The sequence below is a fragment of the Octopus sinensis genome, linkage group LG3 (genome assembly GCF_006345805.1).
Source record: "Octopus sinensis linkage group LG3, ASM634580v1, whole genome shotgun sequence".
NCBI classification, from domain to species: domain Eukaryota; kingdom Metazoa; phylum Mollusca; class Cephalopoda; order Octopoda; family Octopodidae; genus Octopus; species Octopus sinensis.
In genome coordinates this window covers 11,748,022-11,765,106 of record NC_042999.1, presented here as the reverse complement: position 1 = coordinate 11,765,106, position 17,085 = coordinate 11,748,022, and the positions used below count along the sequence as shown (strand labels likewise).

Here is a 17,085-nt window from a genome sequence, read left to right as displayed (position 1 = left end):
TCAGAGGAGGCTCTCAATAATAACAGTGTAGCAAAAAGGGCAGTACCCCAGCATGGCCACAGCTTTCAGCTGAAACTGATAAAATATAAATATATATATAAATATATATATTTGGTTAGAAGTATACAGTGACTATATCAGATTGACACTCAATGAAAACTTTTGATGGAAAAACAGTAGTAGAAATGGCATTTTGATGATAGCTTTTTGCTGGAGAGAAGAAAAATCCAGAGAGGAGGAAAAGGAGGAAGGAGCATATTGTCCAGAGAAATGCATGTGTGTCATTGCAAAGCCAAAGTAATAATAATATGTATATATATATATATATATGAAAGAAAGTTTGAAAATGCAATTTTAAAAGATGTTTATTTACTTTACCGGTTTCACTCTTTTAGAAAAAGATTGTCAAAAGTAACATGTAAAAGCTTGGTTGTGTTAGGTACTGGTTGTCACAAAATATTACAAAACATATAAACTGTTTTTAACATGTTCTTATTATTATCAAAGAATGTATATATGTATTGTAATATTTTGTGACAACCAATACCTAACACAACCAAGCTTTTACATGTTACTTTTGACAATCTGTTTCTAAAAGAGTGAAACCGGTCAAGTAAATAAACATCTTTTAAAATTGCATTTTCAAACCTTCTTTCATATATAATTCCACTCGTGCGGTACCTTACAACTCCACTTTGTTATATATATAAATATATTTATAAATACGTGTGCGTGTGCGTGTGTGTGTGTGTGTGTGTGTGTAGGAAAAATAAGAAAATGGAGATAAATCAATTAATAAGTATATTTATTAACTGCAAAAACAAACATAGTCTCTAACAGCTGTTTCGATCCTTTTTATAAAACAGAATCTTGTCAGAGGCAGAAAAAAAGATTTACCAATTTATTATTCGGTGTTAAGTATACAGAATATTACAGCAAACTGAGTATTGTTATATGGATAAGTTTGGTATAAACCTCTTAAAGGGGGCATAGGGTGTTTAGTTAGGGGGAAAGTGAATATATATTAATATACTCTGGATAATAGTTAGAAGATGTAGTGATTTATGATAAATAGTAATTTCCCATGTATATAAGTATCATATTAATATTGGGGTAAATATATTTAGAGTTTATTATTATAGAGATTAGTAATAAGTAGAAGTTATTAATAGTCAAACTATTTATTGAATAGATTCAGTAGCTATTCACTTAAATTTATGGGTGTGCAAATGTATATGTAAAAATCAAAAAGGAATAGAATTATAGATATATACATATATATGTAAAAGTCTACATATAAACATAAGAAGGCTGGAACACTTGCACATAGACATACACATTATCTAATCTTGGCAGAATTGTTAGCACGCTGCCAGGCGAAATGCTTAGCAGTATTTCATCTTTTGCAACATTATGAGTTCAAACTCCGCTTAGGTCAACTTTGCCTTTCATCCTTTTGGGGTCGATTAAATAAATACCAGTTATGCACTGGGGTTGATGTAATCAACTTAAACCCTTTGTCTGTCCTTGTTTGTCCCCTCTATGTTTCACCCCCAGTGGGCAATAAAGAAATAAATCATCTAATCTTGTGTACATTCTTGTACATATTCACATGTATATACATATATTTATATATATATAATAAATATATGTAAATATCTATGTAGTAATTACATGCACAAAAAAATTATATAGCTATACAATTGTATAATTAATATATCATTTATTATATATTAATATATTATATACATATGTATGTGTATCATCATCATTGTTTAACATCCGTTTTCCATGTTGGCATGGGTTGGATGGTTTGACTGAGGTCTGAAAAGCCAGCAGCTGCACCAGGCTCCAGTCTGATCTGGCAATGTTTTTACAGCTGGATGCCCTTCCTAACGCCAACCACTCCGAGAGTGTAGTGGGTGCTTTTTACGTGCCACTGGCACAGGGACCAGTCAGGCGGTACTGGCATCGGTCATAGTAAGTTGGTGCTTTTAACATGCCGCCAGCTCACACATGGTGAAGCATGATCTTCGAAAGTTGAGCCTCATGGAAGTGATGACAAGTGACTCAGAGTCCTGGTGATATGCCGTGTGTGAGAAGACTTGTCAGACCAAGTGAAATCATTGTCGCTGCCAGTGGCACATAAAAGCACTCATTACATTCTTGGAGTGATTGGCATTAGGTAGGGCATCCAGCTGTAGAAACCTTGCCAAATCAGACTGGAACCTGGTGCAGCTCTCTCCAGCTCATCAGCTCCAGTCTAACCATCTAACCCATGCCAGCATGGAAAGCAGATGTTAAATGATGATGATGATGATGGTGGTGGTGGTGGTGGTGGTGGTGGTGATTATACAATACATATATAAATATATGCATAAATGTATATATATATGTGTGTGTGTGTGTGTAGTGATGTAACTTATAAAATATGATACATATTTGTTGATCTGTTCCTAATAAGTCTTTAATTAGATTTAGCTTGAGCGTTGCAGCCATGCTGGGACACCATCATTAATAGAGGATTTATAAAGTATACAACTCATAAAATCTACAAGTTTCTGAAATAAAAGAAAAAATAATAATCTGTCTGAAATGTCTATAGGAAGTAAAATGTTCATAAAAACATTATTTTTGTTTAAGGTTATCTTTTAGCAACGGAGAACTTCTTACCGATTCTAAAGAAAACAATGAAAGCAAAAAGTATAACAAAATCCACCAAAATTTAAGAATCTACACAGAACATATTTGAAATGTTATTCGATCAAATTTCATTGCAAAACCGTTTACTGATTTCTTTCGCTGGTTTTATCTTCAGTTTTTTTTCTCCTGTCTTTCGCAATCTGACTCCCCATCACCCCCCCTTATCTTTCTCACTTTTCCTTTTATTCATTCTTAGTTCTCTTTTTTGTTGTTTTCTCTTCAACATTGAACTCTAAGGTTTGTGTTTTTATTTGTCTAATTCCTTAATCCTTTTGAACCCACCCACCCCAGACACTGCCCCCCTCCTGCTATTGTGACACAAATTTCCTGTCTTAAACCAATCTAAAGTAAATCCTTCATCAAAATTTCAAGTTATCTTATGTTCCAAACACCAGTTTAATAGTCACAAAAGTTATTTTACTAAATTCTCCATTATTTTCAAAATGAATTGAAACAAAGGCGGGGCAGGTTAACAGGAATATCAAAAAGGCTTCAAGGGATCTAAACAAAAACCTTCCTTGGAAATTTCACGTTAATTTATGTTCCAACACCAGTTAAATACTGGTAAAGTTATTTTACTAAATTCATTATTATTATTTTAAAAAGTCAGTGAATTTCAAGAGAAATTTCAGAACGTAAGGATTAAGGATTAAGTTGAACTTCTGTCAAGTTTTATTGCGTTCAAAAATTCACCAGAAAAAAATGGAAAAAATCTCTTCTGTGTGTCAAAACTTCTAATTTATACTTAAAATGAAGGTGAAATGAAAACATACCATAACTTTTAATGAGTCGTTAGATCAACACCAACGATTTAATTTTCTTGTAATGTGTCAAAGACAAATGAGTCTTCTGGAACTCATGTCCATTCAGAAGAGAAATCTGGAACTGCAGCAGAAGAAATAAGTGAAGCTGTTCCCTGTTGAGTGAATGAAGCATTATTCTCAAGTATTTATTCAGACATAAGATGAATACGGTATAAGTGTAAGATTCTGTGAATTTCTTTGTTTAATCCATTCATTGTCTTCATTCTGTTGAAATACACTGATTCTGCTTCAATCGATTTTGAAAATAAGGAAAATAAAAAAAAAATTGTCTTTATTAAGATGGTGTTTGGAAATTAACATGAAATTTTGATGACTGGTTTTAATAAAGAATCCTTTAACACTTTACAATATTTCTGTTGAAATAAACAGTTTTTGTTTCAGTTAATTTTGAAAATAACAAAGAATTTAGTAAAATAACTTTGTCATTATTTAGCTGGTGCCTGGAACATAAAATTAATATGAAATTTTGATGGATACTTTTAATTGAAATCCTCTAAAACATGAAGTTTGTATCACAGAACAGTTTTAAATGAAGAGGGTTGAATTGATTTCACAAAGAAATGACATTTTCAATTGTTTTTAGATGAGGCATAATGACTGGTATTACACTTTTTTGAAAATATCTGGTAAGAAACTCGTCCATCAGAGTTCTGTCAAAAAAAAAAAGCTTTTACCTGCAAAATAAAATTTACTTCCAATGCCATATCAAAGGAAAAAATAAGGAACAATCTTTATGAAACTAAAAATCATTTAATGCTAAACAAATATCTTTTTTTTCTTTTTGAGAGATATACAATCCACAACCTTTTATAATATATAATAATAGAGATTAGCGTACGGGAGTGCATCAACAGTGAAAGAAGAAACATGACAGAATATTTGGTAAACAGCAAACAAGACTTGCTGCTGCTGATGCAGAAGGATTTACCAAAAATGGACTTGAGAGTGCTCATGAATTCCAATCACGAGAGAGAAGAAACTCTACTCCACATGGAATTACATGGTCAGTTCCACCATGAAACTAACAACTTAGAAGACCAGGAAGCATCATGGAGGTGACTCAGCAAGGGTGACCTAAAAAAGAATACTGGAAGCCTAAGCGCTGCCTAGGATCAGGCATTGAATACCAACTCAGTGAAAAGGGTTATATACCACACAGGTACAATGAACCTCAGCAGAATGTGTGGGAAGAGGGTGGAAAGCCTGAGTCACATTGTTAGTGCTTGTGAAAGTCTTGTGCAGAAAGAGTAGAAGCATAGACATGACAAGGTAGCCCAAAACCTCCACTGGCTACCATGCTGGAGGTATGGATACGAGGTAATGGGGGTTTGGTACCAACATACACTGGAAAAGGCAATGGACAAAAAGGGGAAGGCAAAAATCCTCTGGGACTTTGACCTCCAGACAGACAAGGTGTTAGAGCCCCGAAGGCCAGATATAGTAACCTTTAGGAAGGACAGGCAAGAGTGCCTAATAATTGATGTGGCAGTGCCAGGAGATCAACATATTATCATGAAAGAAAGAGAAAAGATTGATAAATATGGAGACCTGAGAATACCAAGATGTGGAAGCTATGAGAGTCAAACATAAAGGTTGTCCCTATTGTCATTGGAGCTTTGGGTTCAATACCAACCAACCTGAAGAAACATCTGGAAACTTTAGAAATACCCTACAATCTAGGTGTATTGCAAAAGTCAGCATTACTTGGAACTGCATGTATATTGCGTTAACTACTGTCAGTCTGAGGTCTTTGTTGTGACTCGACAGACAGTACAAACCCCCTGGTAGACACAATATCTTCAATCAACAACCTCACAATATTGGATACTGTGCTATGGCTTAAATAATAATAATAATAATAATAATAATAATAATAATTGGAAAACTTAGGTGGGATTGGCTGAAGAAAGGAGCACTGAAAAAAGAGAGTGAGAGCACCATATTGGCAGCACAAGACCAAGCTTTGGCCACAAATTGGAGGGTCAACCTTAGGAACAAGCAAGTGTCTCTACTGTGCTGCATCTGTAACAGAGTGGATGAGACTATTGGCCATATCGTGAATGAATGCGCTAGACTTGCTCTAAACCATCATAAGTTGTGGCAACACAATGAGGTAGCAAAAGTGTTACATCAGAGAATATGCAAAAAAGCAGGATCTAGAGAGAAGCAAGACATGGTAAGAGCACAAACTGCAGAGGGTGGTGGGGTCAGAGATCTGCAAAACCCTGTGAGGTTTCCCAAACCAAACAGAGCTGGTCCTAGAGTATAACAAAATAGACGTAGTGCTGGTGGACAAGGTGCACTACATGTGCTATATAGCTGATGCTGCATGCCCCTTTGACCCACGAATAGCCAAGAAGGAAGGTGAAAAGACAGATAGATACAATCTTCTTAAGTACAAAATAGCCTGGCTATGGAAAAGGAAGACGGTAAAGATAGTGCCAATTATTGTTGGATCCTTGGAGACAGTATTAGAAGGCATCAAGGGGAATATAAAAGAAATTGGAATAGAGTGCCCTGTGGAACTGTTACAAAAGGTTTGCCTCCTTGGCACAGCCAGAATAACCAGAAAAGTATAAAATGGTTGAAAAGAACAGATGACATGGCATTGTAGGCTGCCGGCAGCAAACCAGGTGTGCATGCAAAACTCCAGGAGTTCCAATAAAACCTGAGTTTTAAAAAAAATAAGCAAATAATGGCTTCAAATTTCGGCACAAGGCCAGTAATATTGGCCAGTTGCATCAACCCCAGGATGCAACCAGTACTCATTTTATTGACCCCAGAAGGATGAAAGGCAAAGTCGACCATGGCAAAATTTGAAATTTACACAAAGACAGACGAAATGCCATAAAGCATGTTAACAATTCTGCCAGTTCATTACACCACCACCACCAACAACAACAATAATGATAATGATGATGATGATGATGATGATGATGATGATGATGATCCTGATGATAATGAATACAAGAGGTTTAATTGATTACATTGACCCCAATACTCAACAGTGGCTTTAGTTTATTGACCCCAGAGAGATAAAAAGAAATCAAGCCGACCTCAGTGAGATTTGAACTTGGAATAGAAAGGGTAAGAATAATACCACAAAGTAATTTTGTCTAACACTCTAACAACTTTGCCAACTCACTGAGAGAAAGTTTATAAAATAAGTCATAAATCACTGTCAGAACAAAAAAAAGATAATAATGATGATAATAATAATATAATAATAATAATAATAATAATAATAATAATGATAATAATAATAATAATAATGATAATAATAATAATAATAATGATAATAATGATAATAATAATAATAATAATAATGATAATAATAATAATAATAATGATAATAATAATAATAATAATGATATTGTGTTCTCTGATATAAGAGTTGTGTGTGTGTGTGTGTGTGTGTGTTTGCATATCATCCACAGTAACCCCAGCCCATCATCATCATAGTTCCACTTTAACAATCGCTGCCACCAACACCATCATCCCTGCTTCAGGACTATCTTCTAGCACCATGATGAAACCAAAGATGAAGGCATCTGCCATAAAAGAATAGAATTTTCCCACCTCAGCCACCCCATGCATCCCCCACCTCCCATAACAAATATATTTATGATGGGTGCTACATCATAAGAACTACTACTACTGCTGCTACTACTACTACTATTGAGAGGAGCTAATTCACATCCAACACAATAGAGTTTGGCATTGATGGTGTTAGGTTGGGTGGTTTGAATAAATAAATATTTATTGCCATTGGTGGCGGTGGTGGTGGTGGTGGTGGTGGTACCATTATCATCATCATCATCCTTGGCATTATTGTTAATTTTATGTGTGTGTTTGTGTGTATACATATATATATATATATATATATATATATACATATACATATACATATACGTGTATGTATGTATGTATATCTATGTGTGACTCTACCCTGAATATCATATCTGGTAAATGTTGCCTTCAGATTTGTCAGACATTAAAAACCCTATTGTTTTCTTCCTACATATAAGTTCAAGCATTGCAACGTGAATGAGAAGGTTCTCCCACACAACCACATGAGGGAGGGTTTCAATCCCACCATACGTCTCCTTGGCCAACTGTCTCTGCCATTTTCTCAGTTTGACAAATACTTTCTGGGCTGAATTTTGAAGACAGAAATTATGCTGAATAACATACAGATATAAAACAATCACCTCCAATGTCCCACAAGCGCATCTCCCAACACATTTCTCTTATTATCTCTCTTACTGTTGCTCTCCTTCTCTTAATCTCTAACTCTCCTTTCTTTTCCACCTGGATTATCCATATACCTACCCTACAGCAGGACACCTACACCTGTCCCCTCAACTGGCACAAAGCCACGCCCACTCACTACTTCTCCCCACTCCTAGCTGAGAGGTTTTTGTGTTGTAAGGTACTCGGTGAACCTGCTAGCACTGGTAGCATGTAAAAAGTACTGATGCTAGTGCCACATAAAAAGCACCCTTACCGGGGCCTTACTGGTGTTAGGAAAGGCATCCAGCCAGAGAAACCAAGCCGAAAAAAATAAATAAAATTGGAGCCCAGTGTGTAGCTCTCCAGCTTGCCAATTCCTGTCAAACCACCCAACCAATGCCAGCTTGGAAAATGGATGTTAAATGATGATGATGAGGATGATGATGTCATCATTTTGATGCCCACTTTTCCATGCTTGCAGAGATCAAACAGACTTTATTGAGGCAAATTGTCTACAGCAAGATACTCTTCCTGTTAAAAAAGCATCAATAATGATGGATTCTGTCTTGGCATGTGGTTGGCAAGGAGTACATGCCACTGATGATTCCCAAGGACGCTGAAATGCACATCTGACATTCTCACTGCAACTAAAGAATGATTTTTCCTCTGCTATTCATATATTTGTGTACATCCATAAGAAATATTGTCCCTGAATGATAGCTGCATTTCATTTATTTTGTTATGATGTATTTGCATTAAGTATGACATACAGTTGGGTATATATATATATATATATATATATATCATCATCATCATCGTTTAACGTCCGCTTTCCATGCTAGCATGGGTTGGACAATTTTGACTGAGAGCTGGTGAGCCAGATGGCTGCACCAGGCTCCAATCTGATCTGGCAGAGTTTCTACAGCTGGATGCCCTTCCTAACGCCAACCACTCCGAGAGTGTAGTGGGTGCTTTTTACGTGCCACCGGCATGGGGGCCAGTCAGGCAGTACTGGTAATGACTTTACTCGAATCTTTTTACACATGCCACCGGCACAGGTGCCAGTGAAGCGACGTTGGTAATGATCACGCTCAAATGGTGCCCTTTTACGTGCCATGGGTACGGAAGCCAGTTGGCTGCTCTGGTAATGATCACACTTGGATGGTGCTATTGGCACCCTACTAGCACAGGCATAAGTGCCAGTAAGGTGATGTTGGTAACAATCATACTTGAATAGCCGCTCTGTCAACGATCACACTTGTATGGTGCTCTTTGCATCCCGCTAGCACGGATGGCAGTCATTGAATTGACTTTGATTTTGATTTTGATTTCACTTGCCTCAACAGGTCATTGCAAGCAGTGTTTAGTGACTAAAGAAGGAAAAGGTACGCATAAGTGGGCTGGTTACGCTCCTGGCATAGGCCACAGGTTATAGTCTCCTTTGGCTTGCTAGGTCTTTTCAAGCACAGCATATTTCCAAAAGTCTCAGTCGCTAGTCATTTCCTTGGTGAGGCCTAATGTTCGAAGTTTGTGCTTCACCACCTCATCCCAGGTCTTCCTGGGTCTGCCTCTTCCACAGGTTCCCTCAACCACTAGGGTGTGGCACTTTTTCACACAGCTATCCTCATCTATTCTTGCCACATGACCATACCAGCGCAAACGTCTCTCTTGCACACCACAACTGATGCTTCTTAGGTCCAACTTTTCTCTCAAGGTACTTATACTCTGTCGAGCATGCACACTGACATTACACATCCATCGGAGCATACTGGCTTCATTTCTTGCGAGCTTACGCATATCCTCAGCAGTCACAGCCCATGTTTCACTGCCATGTAGCATGGCTGTTCGTACACATGCGTCATACAGTCTGCCTTTTACTCTGAGCGAGAGGCCTTTTGTCACCAGCAGAGATAAGAGCTCTCTGAATTTTGCTCAGGCTATTCTTACTCTAGCAGTTACACTTTCAGCACATCCGCCCCCGCTACTGACTTGGTCACCTAGGTAACGGAAGCTGTCAACTACTTCTAGTTTATATGTAGATAGATAGTTAGATAGATAGATAGATAGATAGATAGATAGATAGATAGATAGATAGATAGATAGATACATAGATACATACATACATACATACATACATACATACATACATACATATATATATTATGTAAAATAAAGAAAATTTAAACAGAAGGATTACTCAATACTTTTTAACAGAATACATGTTCATTAAATTTTTACAAGGAAAAGGTTGACAGTGACTTTGAAGTGATGTCTGATAAAGGTAAATGAACCTTAACTTATATATATATATATATATATATATAATCACTAACTGGTTTGACACTGTTACAACTTCTAGTTCCTGTTGTCACTATTCATTCTGAAGATAATTTTTGCCCATTGGGAGAGACATGTTGCTGCTAGAACTTGAGATTAAATCTCTGAAGAAAGAATTAATCTTGAGATAAATAAACCCAAAGGGAAACTAAATCCTTTCTTTGATAGCATAAGCCAGTAGACAATTCAAAAGTTTGTTATATTTATTTAAACATCAGAGGAGGAAATCATTTTAACAGTGGAATTTGAAGTAGATAAAGCTATAATTAACAGTATGGAAAAAGTTTGGTTAAAAATCCCCTTGTTTTAGAATAAACAAGGTGATGCTTCTGATAGAGGTTATTTCAGGACATCCTATTTCTCTCCGCTTAAAATAAAAGATTTTCTGTTGACATAAAGAAATGAAACACATTTTGTATCATTGAACAAGTCATTTGGGCTCCATTGAAAGAACCCTGTTTATGCGATGTGTGAAGGGGATGTGATTATGGTGGGACACATCGTCCTCTTGGGTCCTGATTAAGAATTGGAAACTATAGATGTAAAGAAGAGATAGAGCAAAATGGCTCAACCAGGAATTGAACCTGTTCACAGATACACATGATCTCAGCACAACTCTCCAGTATTCCTGCCTGATTAATTGAACTGAATATTTATTAAAGGGTTACACAAGAAACCAAGCTGTGGACATGAGGCAGTTTAGCTTCACTGGACAATTTGCAAGACTGATCCCAGACTCAGCTATTCTAATTGTTGTCTTCCTTAAATAACCAGGAGAAAAATATCTGCTTTTTGTCAGGGGAGAATTTCGTCCTTTTTGGGAGAATTTTATTTCCTTTTATAATCCCTTCCTGACAACCAGCAAAAGTATTTTGTTTGTTGACAAAGCACCATTTGTTGACTAATATGCTGTTATCCTCATCCTCACCATCATTTAATGTCTAATATTTTCATGCTTGGCTTGCATGGGTCAGACAGAATTTGTTGAGGCAGATCTTCTCTGGCCAGGTGCTCCTCCTGCTGCCAACCCTCACCTGTTTTCAAGCAAAGAAATATTTCCCTGTGGCCAGACATGTTTCCCACTGAAGACTGGAAAGGAACAACCTCACTTGTATGATGGTGATGCTTGTTTACAGCCATCAGCTGATGTCAAGTCAAGGCTACACACACGCCACACATGCTACACATACACACATGCACACAGACACAGACACATACACACATACATACAGAAACACACACACATATACACACACATGCGATGAGCTTCTTTTAATTTCTATTTAAAAAATCCACTCACAAGGTTTTGATTGGCCTGGGATTAGAGTAGAAGACACTTGCCCTAGGTGCCACGCAGTGGGACTGAACCTGAGACCAAATGGTTGGGAAGCAAGCTTCTCAACCACACAACCAAGTCGGGTCTATACAACATATCAATACCTTATCTTTGATATGTAGAACCAAGATGGTTGAATAAAGGCTGTGCTGGACGATTTGTTAATATTTCCTTGTAATTACAGGTGAAACCCTGCATTTCCGTGGATTGTTTGGTTATTTAAAGGATCGGAAGAATAAGTTGAGATCATCTCACAAAGCTCAACATCAAATCAGTCTTCCCAATTATCTCATCACATTTTTACCATTCCCATCTGGTCTTGGACATTTGACTCCAAACTTTGATGTGAGGGTTGTGAGGGTTTGTGTCTGTCACAAAGTATTCCATGTTAAACTTCATCGTTTTGCAAGAATCCATCACCAGGTGGATATCATTCTTCACTAAACTAGATTCCTACCATCTTAAACAAATGCAACATATATTAATTTCCTATTTATTACTATAAAAAATCTTGTGTTGCTATAGCAACAGAAACATTTATGTCCAACCCTCTATTTTCACATCTGTTTCTTTCTGACAATAAAATATTTTTAGTATATCAATGGCAACACTGGAGGCAGAAACAGCTGTTAGATGGGATCCAGTCTATTTGTATTGAATTGATAAGTAATAATTGATGAAAGTGAATTTTTGTTCATCAATATTTCTCCATTTTTTGTTTGCTTTAAATTTTGATTCTTGATAAACTCATGTTTATCCATGTCTTTATCTATAATTTAGGAACATAATATGTTTGCATATGTATACTCTTGGTTGGACATAGGTAATATAATGGATACTTCAATCTCTTAGACGGTTATTTTAACCTCTAACTCAGCTAACCTATCATCATCATCATCATCATTATTTTATTGCCTTTGCACAGCTTCTAACATTGGAGATGTACTGCAGTGTCAGCTGTTCACTACCAGTGAATTAAGATAACACCTCTTATTTTTCGAGCACCTTCCAGAGTATTCAAGCAGTTCCAAGCAGTGCTGTTTTCTGCAAGTGCTCTACCCTTATTGCAGCCCCTATTTGTTCCACATACCTCTTGATATTTTTACTCACTGTTCCCAGTTCTACCTTTTTCATTGACCACAACTGCTTAACTTTCCAAGCTAACCTCTCATATCTCTATACTTTTCTTTCTTCCTTATTGCATACCTTGCTGTCAGCTGGGCATGCTTATATCTATTATCCAGCATAGTTTGTTTTCTTTCTCAATTAAGACTATGTCTGGCTTCCTATTCCATCATCATCATCATCATCATCATTTCGCTAGTGCATGCCAATTTAGTGTTGGCAGGTATTTTATCTTGAGATTTGGTGACAACAAATCTCTTCAAATCTCATGTATCTTTCTTTGCGGGGGATTCTTGCAGAATATATGATGGTGCTTTTCTGCAGCAGGTCAACAATGCAAGTTTCAATTCCAATTTCCTTCAGTCTTTTAGGCAGCATTTTGGCTGCTGTGCCAAGTGCACCATTTCTTGCATGAGTAATTGCTGTCTTCTTCTTCTACAGTCTTCTCAGCTCTCTGGCCAGATCTTGGTATTTCTCAATTTTTTCAATGTCTTTGGTATTGGCTCTGCTATCATCAGCAATTCCAAATCTATCATCTTACACTGTATTGTTGTTGTCGTTGTCATTGTTGCCGCCGCTGCCAGCATCATCGTCATCATTATTATTAAGGTTGTGAGATGGCAGAATCGTTAGCACATTTGACAAAATGCTTAGCTGCATTTCTTCAGTTCCTTACATTCTGAGTTCAAATTCCACTGAGGTCAACTTTGTCCTTTGTCCTTCCAGGATCGATAAAATAAGCCCCAGTTGAAGAAAAGGGTGGATGTAATCAACTTACTCTCCTTCTGAAATTGCAGCCCCTGCACCAAAATTGGAAACCACCACCGCCACCATCATCATCATCATCATAAACATATTCATTGCAGATCTCCAAGAACGAAAAATCTGTGATGTGAGAAATTCTAACATTTCTTTTGTCTTCAACTGTTTTCATAATCATAAAAATTTTGTCTTTGATTAATTAAAAGATTAAATGCCACTAAAATTGTTGATATTTTATGGTAAATTCTCCTTGGTCCATTTTGTGAGAAACTAGCTTCTTTGACTTGTTTAACTTTCTTTTTATCTTATTTTATTTATTTATTTATTTCATTTGATTTGCCTCAATTGATGAGGTTTGTCTTAAAACACACAATCTATAATTTTATTTCTCTCAATCAAAGATTCCTGTTTCTGCCTTTTGAGGAAAATTAAGCATCAAAACTCCAAAACCTCAGAGAAATGTCAGCAACTTCAAACCAAGCATTTCTTCAAACTGGGGCAATTTATAAAATTGTTGCGAAAATTATAGGCTTCTTGCAGTCACTGCGTAAAAATTGCCCAAATGTAAGAAATGACAAAAAGGGAAAAATAACAACGAAAATGAGAGAAAATGCAAAGATGAAAGCAGATTCTGGATTAGTGGCCACCATCTTTAATGTAGAAGTGGTGGTGTTGTCCTCCTCCTCCTCCTCCTCCTCCTCATCATCATCATCATCATCATCAGCAGCAGCAGCAGCAGCAGTAGAAGTATCAGTAATATTTTCTGTTTGGTTATTGCTGTTGTTGTTTAGCTTCATTGAACTTCCGTCTCCCACAGACATTCTTGCTGTGACAATCCAGTCTTTTACAACAGACATAAGTGTATCTAGGATTACATTATCCAATGTGTTCTTCATTTAAGACAAGAATGTATGATTTGACAAAGATGTCAATACCATTTCTATCAAGTAGAATAAACACACATGAAAATATAAATATCATTAAAATAATATTAATATCCAGCAAGAATAAAGCACCATATTGGTAGAATTCACTGATTTAGGTTCTGATTATAACTGGGGTTATCAGCCGAGTAAGCAGGCAGAGATGTAATGGATATTTCAAGATTTGGTCATCCACGGTAGACTCAACCAATCAGATTCATGCTCAAGAACGAGATCTGAACAGTTTGAAACTGCAGAAGTGAGTTATCCTTTATTCCTCTAACGGTCTCTGTAGAAGTAAGACAGAATTTTCCTATATTCATCGCACACACACAATCTCTGCCTGTAAATATTCAGTGAATCTCTACATAGTGCTGTAAACTTACTGGCTGCTATTTCTAGCAATGATTGTACTTCATGTACACCTTCTATATATATATATATATATATATATATAGTACAAAGTAAGATAGCTCTTCCACAAAAAGAAACCTGTTCTCTTCTGGCCGCTCTTCTCATACTCTACATTCCATCGTACAAAAACTGCCTCCCGCTCTACTTGCCAGCCAACTGAAGACTCCTCATTTGTGCTGGTGCCATGGAAATAGCAGCCAAAACATTCTGCAAAGTGGTTGGCATTAGGGAAGGCATTCACAACCAGCCATAGAAACCATGCCAAACCCAATGGTGGACCTTGGTGCTGTCCTTGGACCCATCTGATCCTGTCGAAATGTTTGACCCATGCCAGCATTGATGATGATGATGATGATGGTGTGGTGCCGTGGAGCGTGGAGGTAGTGAAATATATATATATATGTATGTATGTATGCATATATGTATATATATATACATATATCTCTATATATATATAGATATACGCATACATACATACATATATATATATATATTATATATATATATATATATATACTAGCATTATGACCCGTCGTTGCCGGGTCATAGTGCTAGTGCATGTATATATGTGTATATATATGTGTACATATTACGTGTACTTCTATATATATATATACATCTACACATAAAATACAAAATACAAAGTTATATCTTGATATCGCTAGTGATAACAATACTCAAAATATATAACAGACTGGAATTGTAGGCCCGTCTCTTATAATTTCGATCAATTGGATCTTGTCCTCCCTCTTGTATAGAAGTGTGGCTACAATCCAGCCTACCTCTACATCAGGGGGGATATTTTAAATTTTTATCCGGGACGTCCTACGTCCCAGATACAAAGGTAAAAATAAAATATTTCCACTTTGCAAGGTTCGAGTCGAGTACTCCCTTGCACGCTCCGTTGACTCAAACCTTGCTTCTATTGTGGCGAATTTACCGCCTCAGAGAAGATATGATATTGCTATGGGCTCGCCCTAGGCAAGAAGTTGAACATTTTTTTTGCCCATGAAAGTACATGGACCCTGAGTAAGGCATGTGTAAAATTTGAATGAAATTAGTTGTGTAGTTCTCAAGTTTTAGGGAATCGTAGTGGAGAAGATATGATATTGCTGTGGGCTTGTCCTAGGCAAAAAGTTTAAAATTATTTTTGCCGATGACACTCCCCGGACCCTAAGTAAGGCATGTGTAAAATTTGAATGAAATTGGTTGTGTAGTTCTCAAGTTTTAGGGAAACACACAGACAGACACACATTCTCAGTTTTATATATATATACACATAAATATATATACATACATATATATACATATATATACATACATACATACATATATACATACATACATACATACATACATACATACATATATATATATATATATATATATATATATATATATATATATATATATATGTACAGGGGTTGGGCAAAATAATGGAAACACCTAGCATCATAATTTTGAAATATCTGTAAAACCGTCAAAAGCTTGTTTATTTTGATGTTTTTTCATTTATTATTAGTGTTGCTTAATATGTTTTGCTAAAAAAGCGGGTGTTTTTTTCAGATATCATCAGAAAAAGGTAATTAAAATTCATTAAAATGACAGATCTTTCGGACTTTCAAAGAGGTTGAATTGTTGGTGCTCGTATGGCAGGCGCTAGCATAAGGAAAACAGCCAAAATGTTTGGTGTATCAAGAAGTACTGTCTTGAACGTAATGAAAGCTTTTGAGAAAGAGGGAAAAACCTCCTCATTGAAACAAAACTCTGGAAGAAAACCAAAACTTTCAGATAGGGACCGTTGGACTCTTCTGCGAATTGTTAGAAAGGATCACAAAAGTACAGGTCCCAGAATTACTGCAGAATTTAACGACCACCTTGAGAACCAAGTTTCCATAAAAACTGTTTGCTGGAAGCTGCACAAAGCCGGATTTCATGGGAGGGCTGCAATCAGAAAACCACTACTTTCAAAAACAAACGTTGCAATGCGTTTAGAGTGGAGTTAAAACCTACAGAATTGGTCATAGAGCATCCTTCACCTTATTTCCGACCACCGGTCAAGTATATGTGTGGAGACAGCCAAAAGAAGCATTTAACCCAGACTGCCTTCTTCCAACTGTTAAACATGGAGGAGGATCTGTGATGATCTGGAGGGCTATATCTTGGAAGTCCGCCAGCCCAATGGCTTCCCTTCATGGCAGAATTAATAGTCAAGACTATTTAAGCATTTTATCTGATCAATTTCATCCTATGGCTGCGGAACTGCTTCCGGACAGAAATGCAATCTTTCAGGATGATAATGCACCGATTCACACAGCTAAATTTGTCACTGAATGGCACGAAGAACATTCTAATGAAGATGAACATCTTATCTGGCCACCACAGTCCCCAGATCTCAATATTATTGAACATTTATGGTGCATTTTAG

General features: G+C 36.5%; 1 long non-coding RNA gene across 1 annotated transcript; it reads left to right on the top strand.

Annotated features, from left to right (window-relative positions):
- The first annotated feature begins 11 nt into the window (after positions 1-11).
- On the top strand, positions 12-16,660 carry LOC118762399. Its single transcript, XR_004998141.1, has 3 exons — positions 12-25; positions 10,168-10,173; positions 16,383-16,660. It is a non-coding gene; the product is annotated as an uncharacterized LOC118762399 (long non-coding RNA).
- Positions 16,661-17,085: the final 425 nt, after the last annotated feature.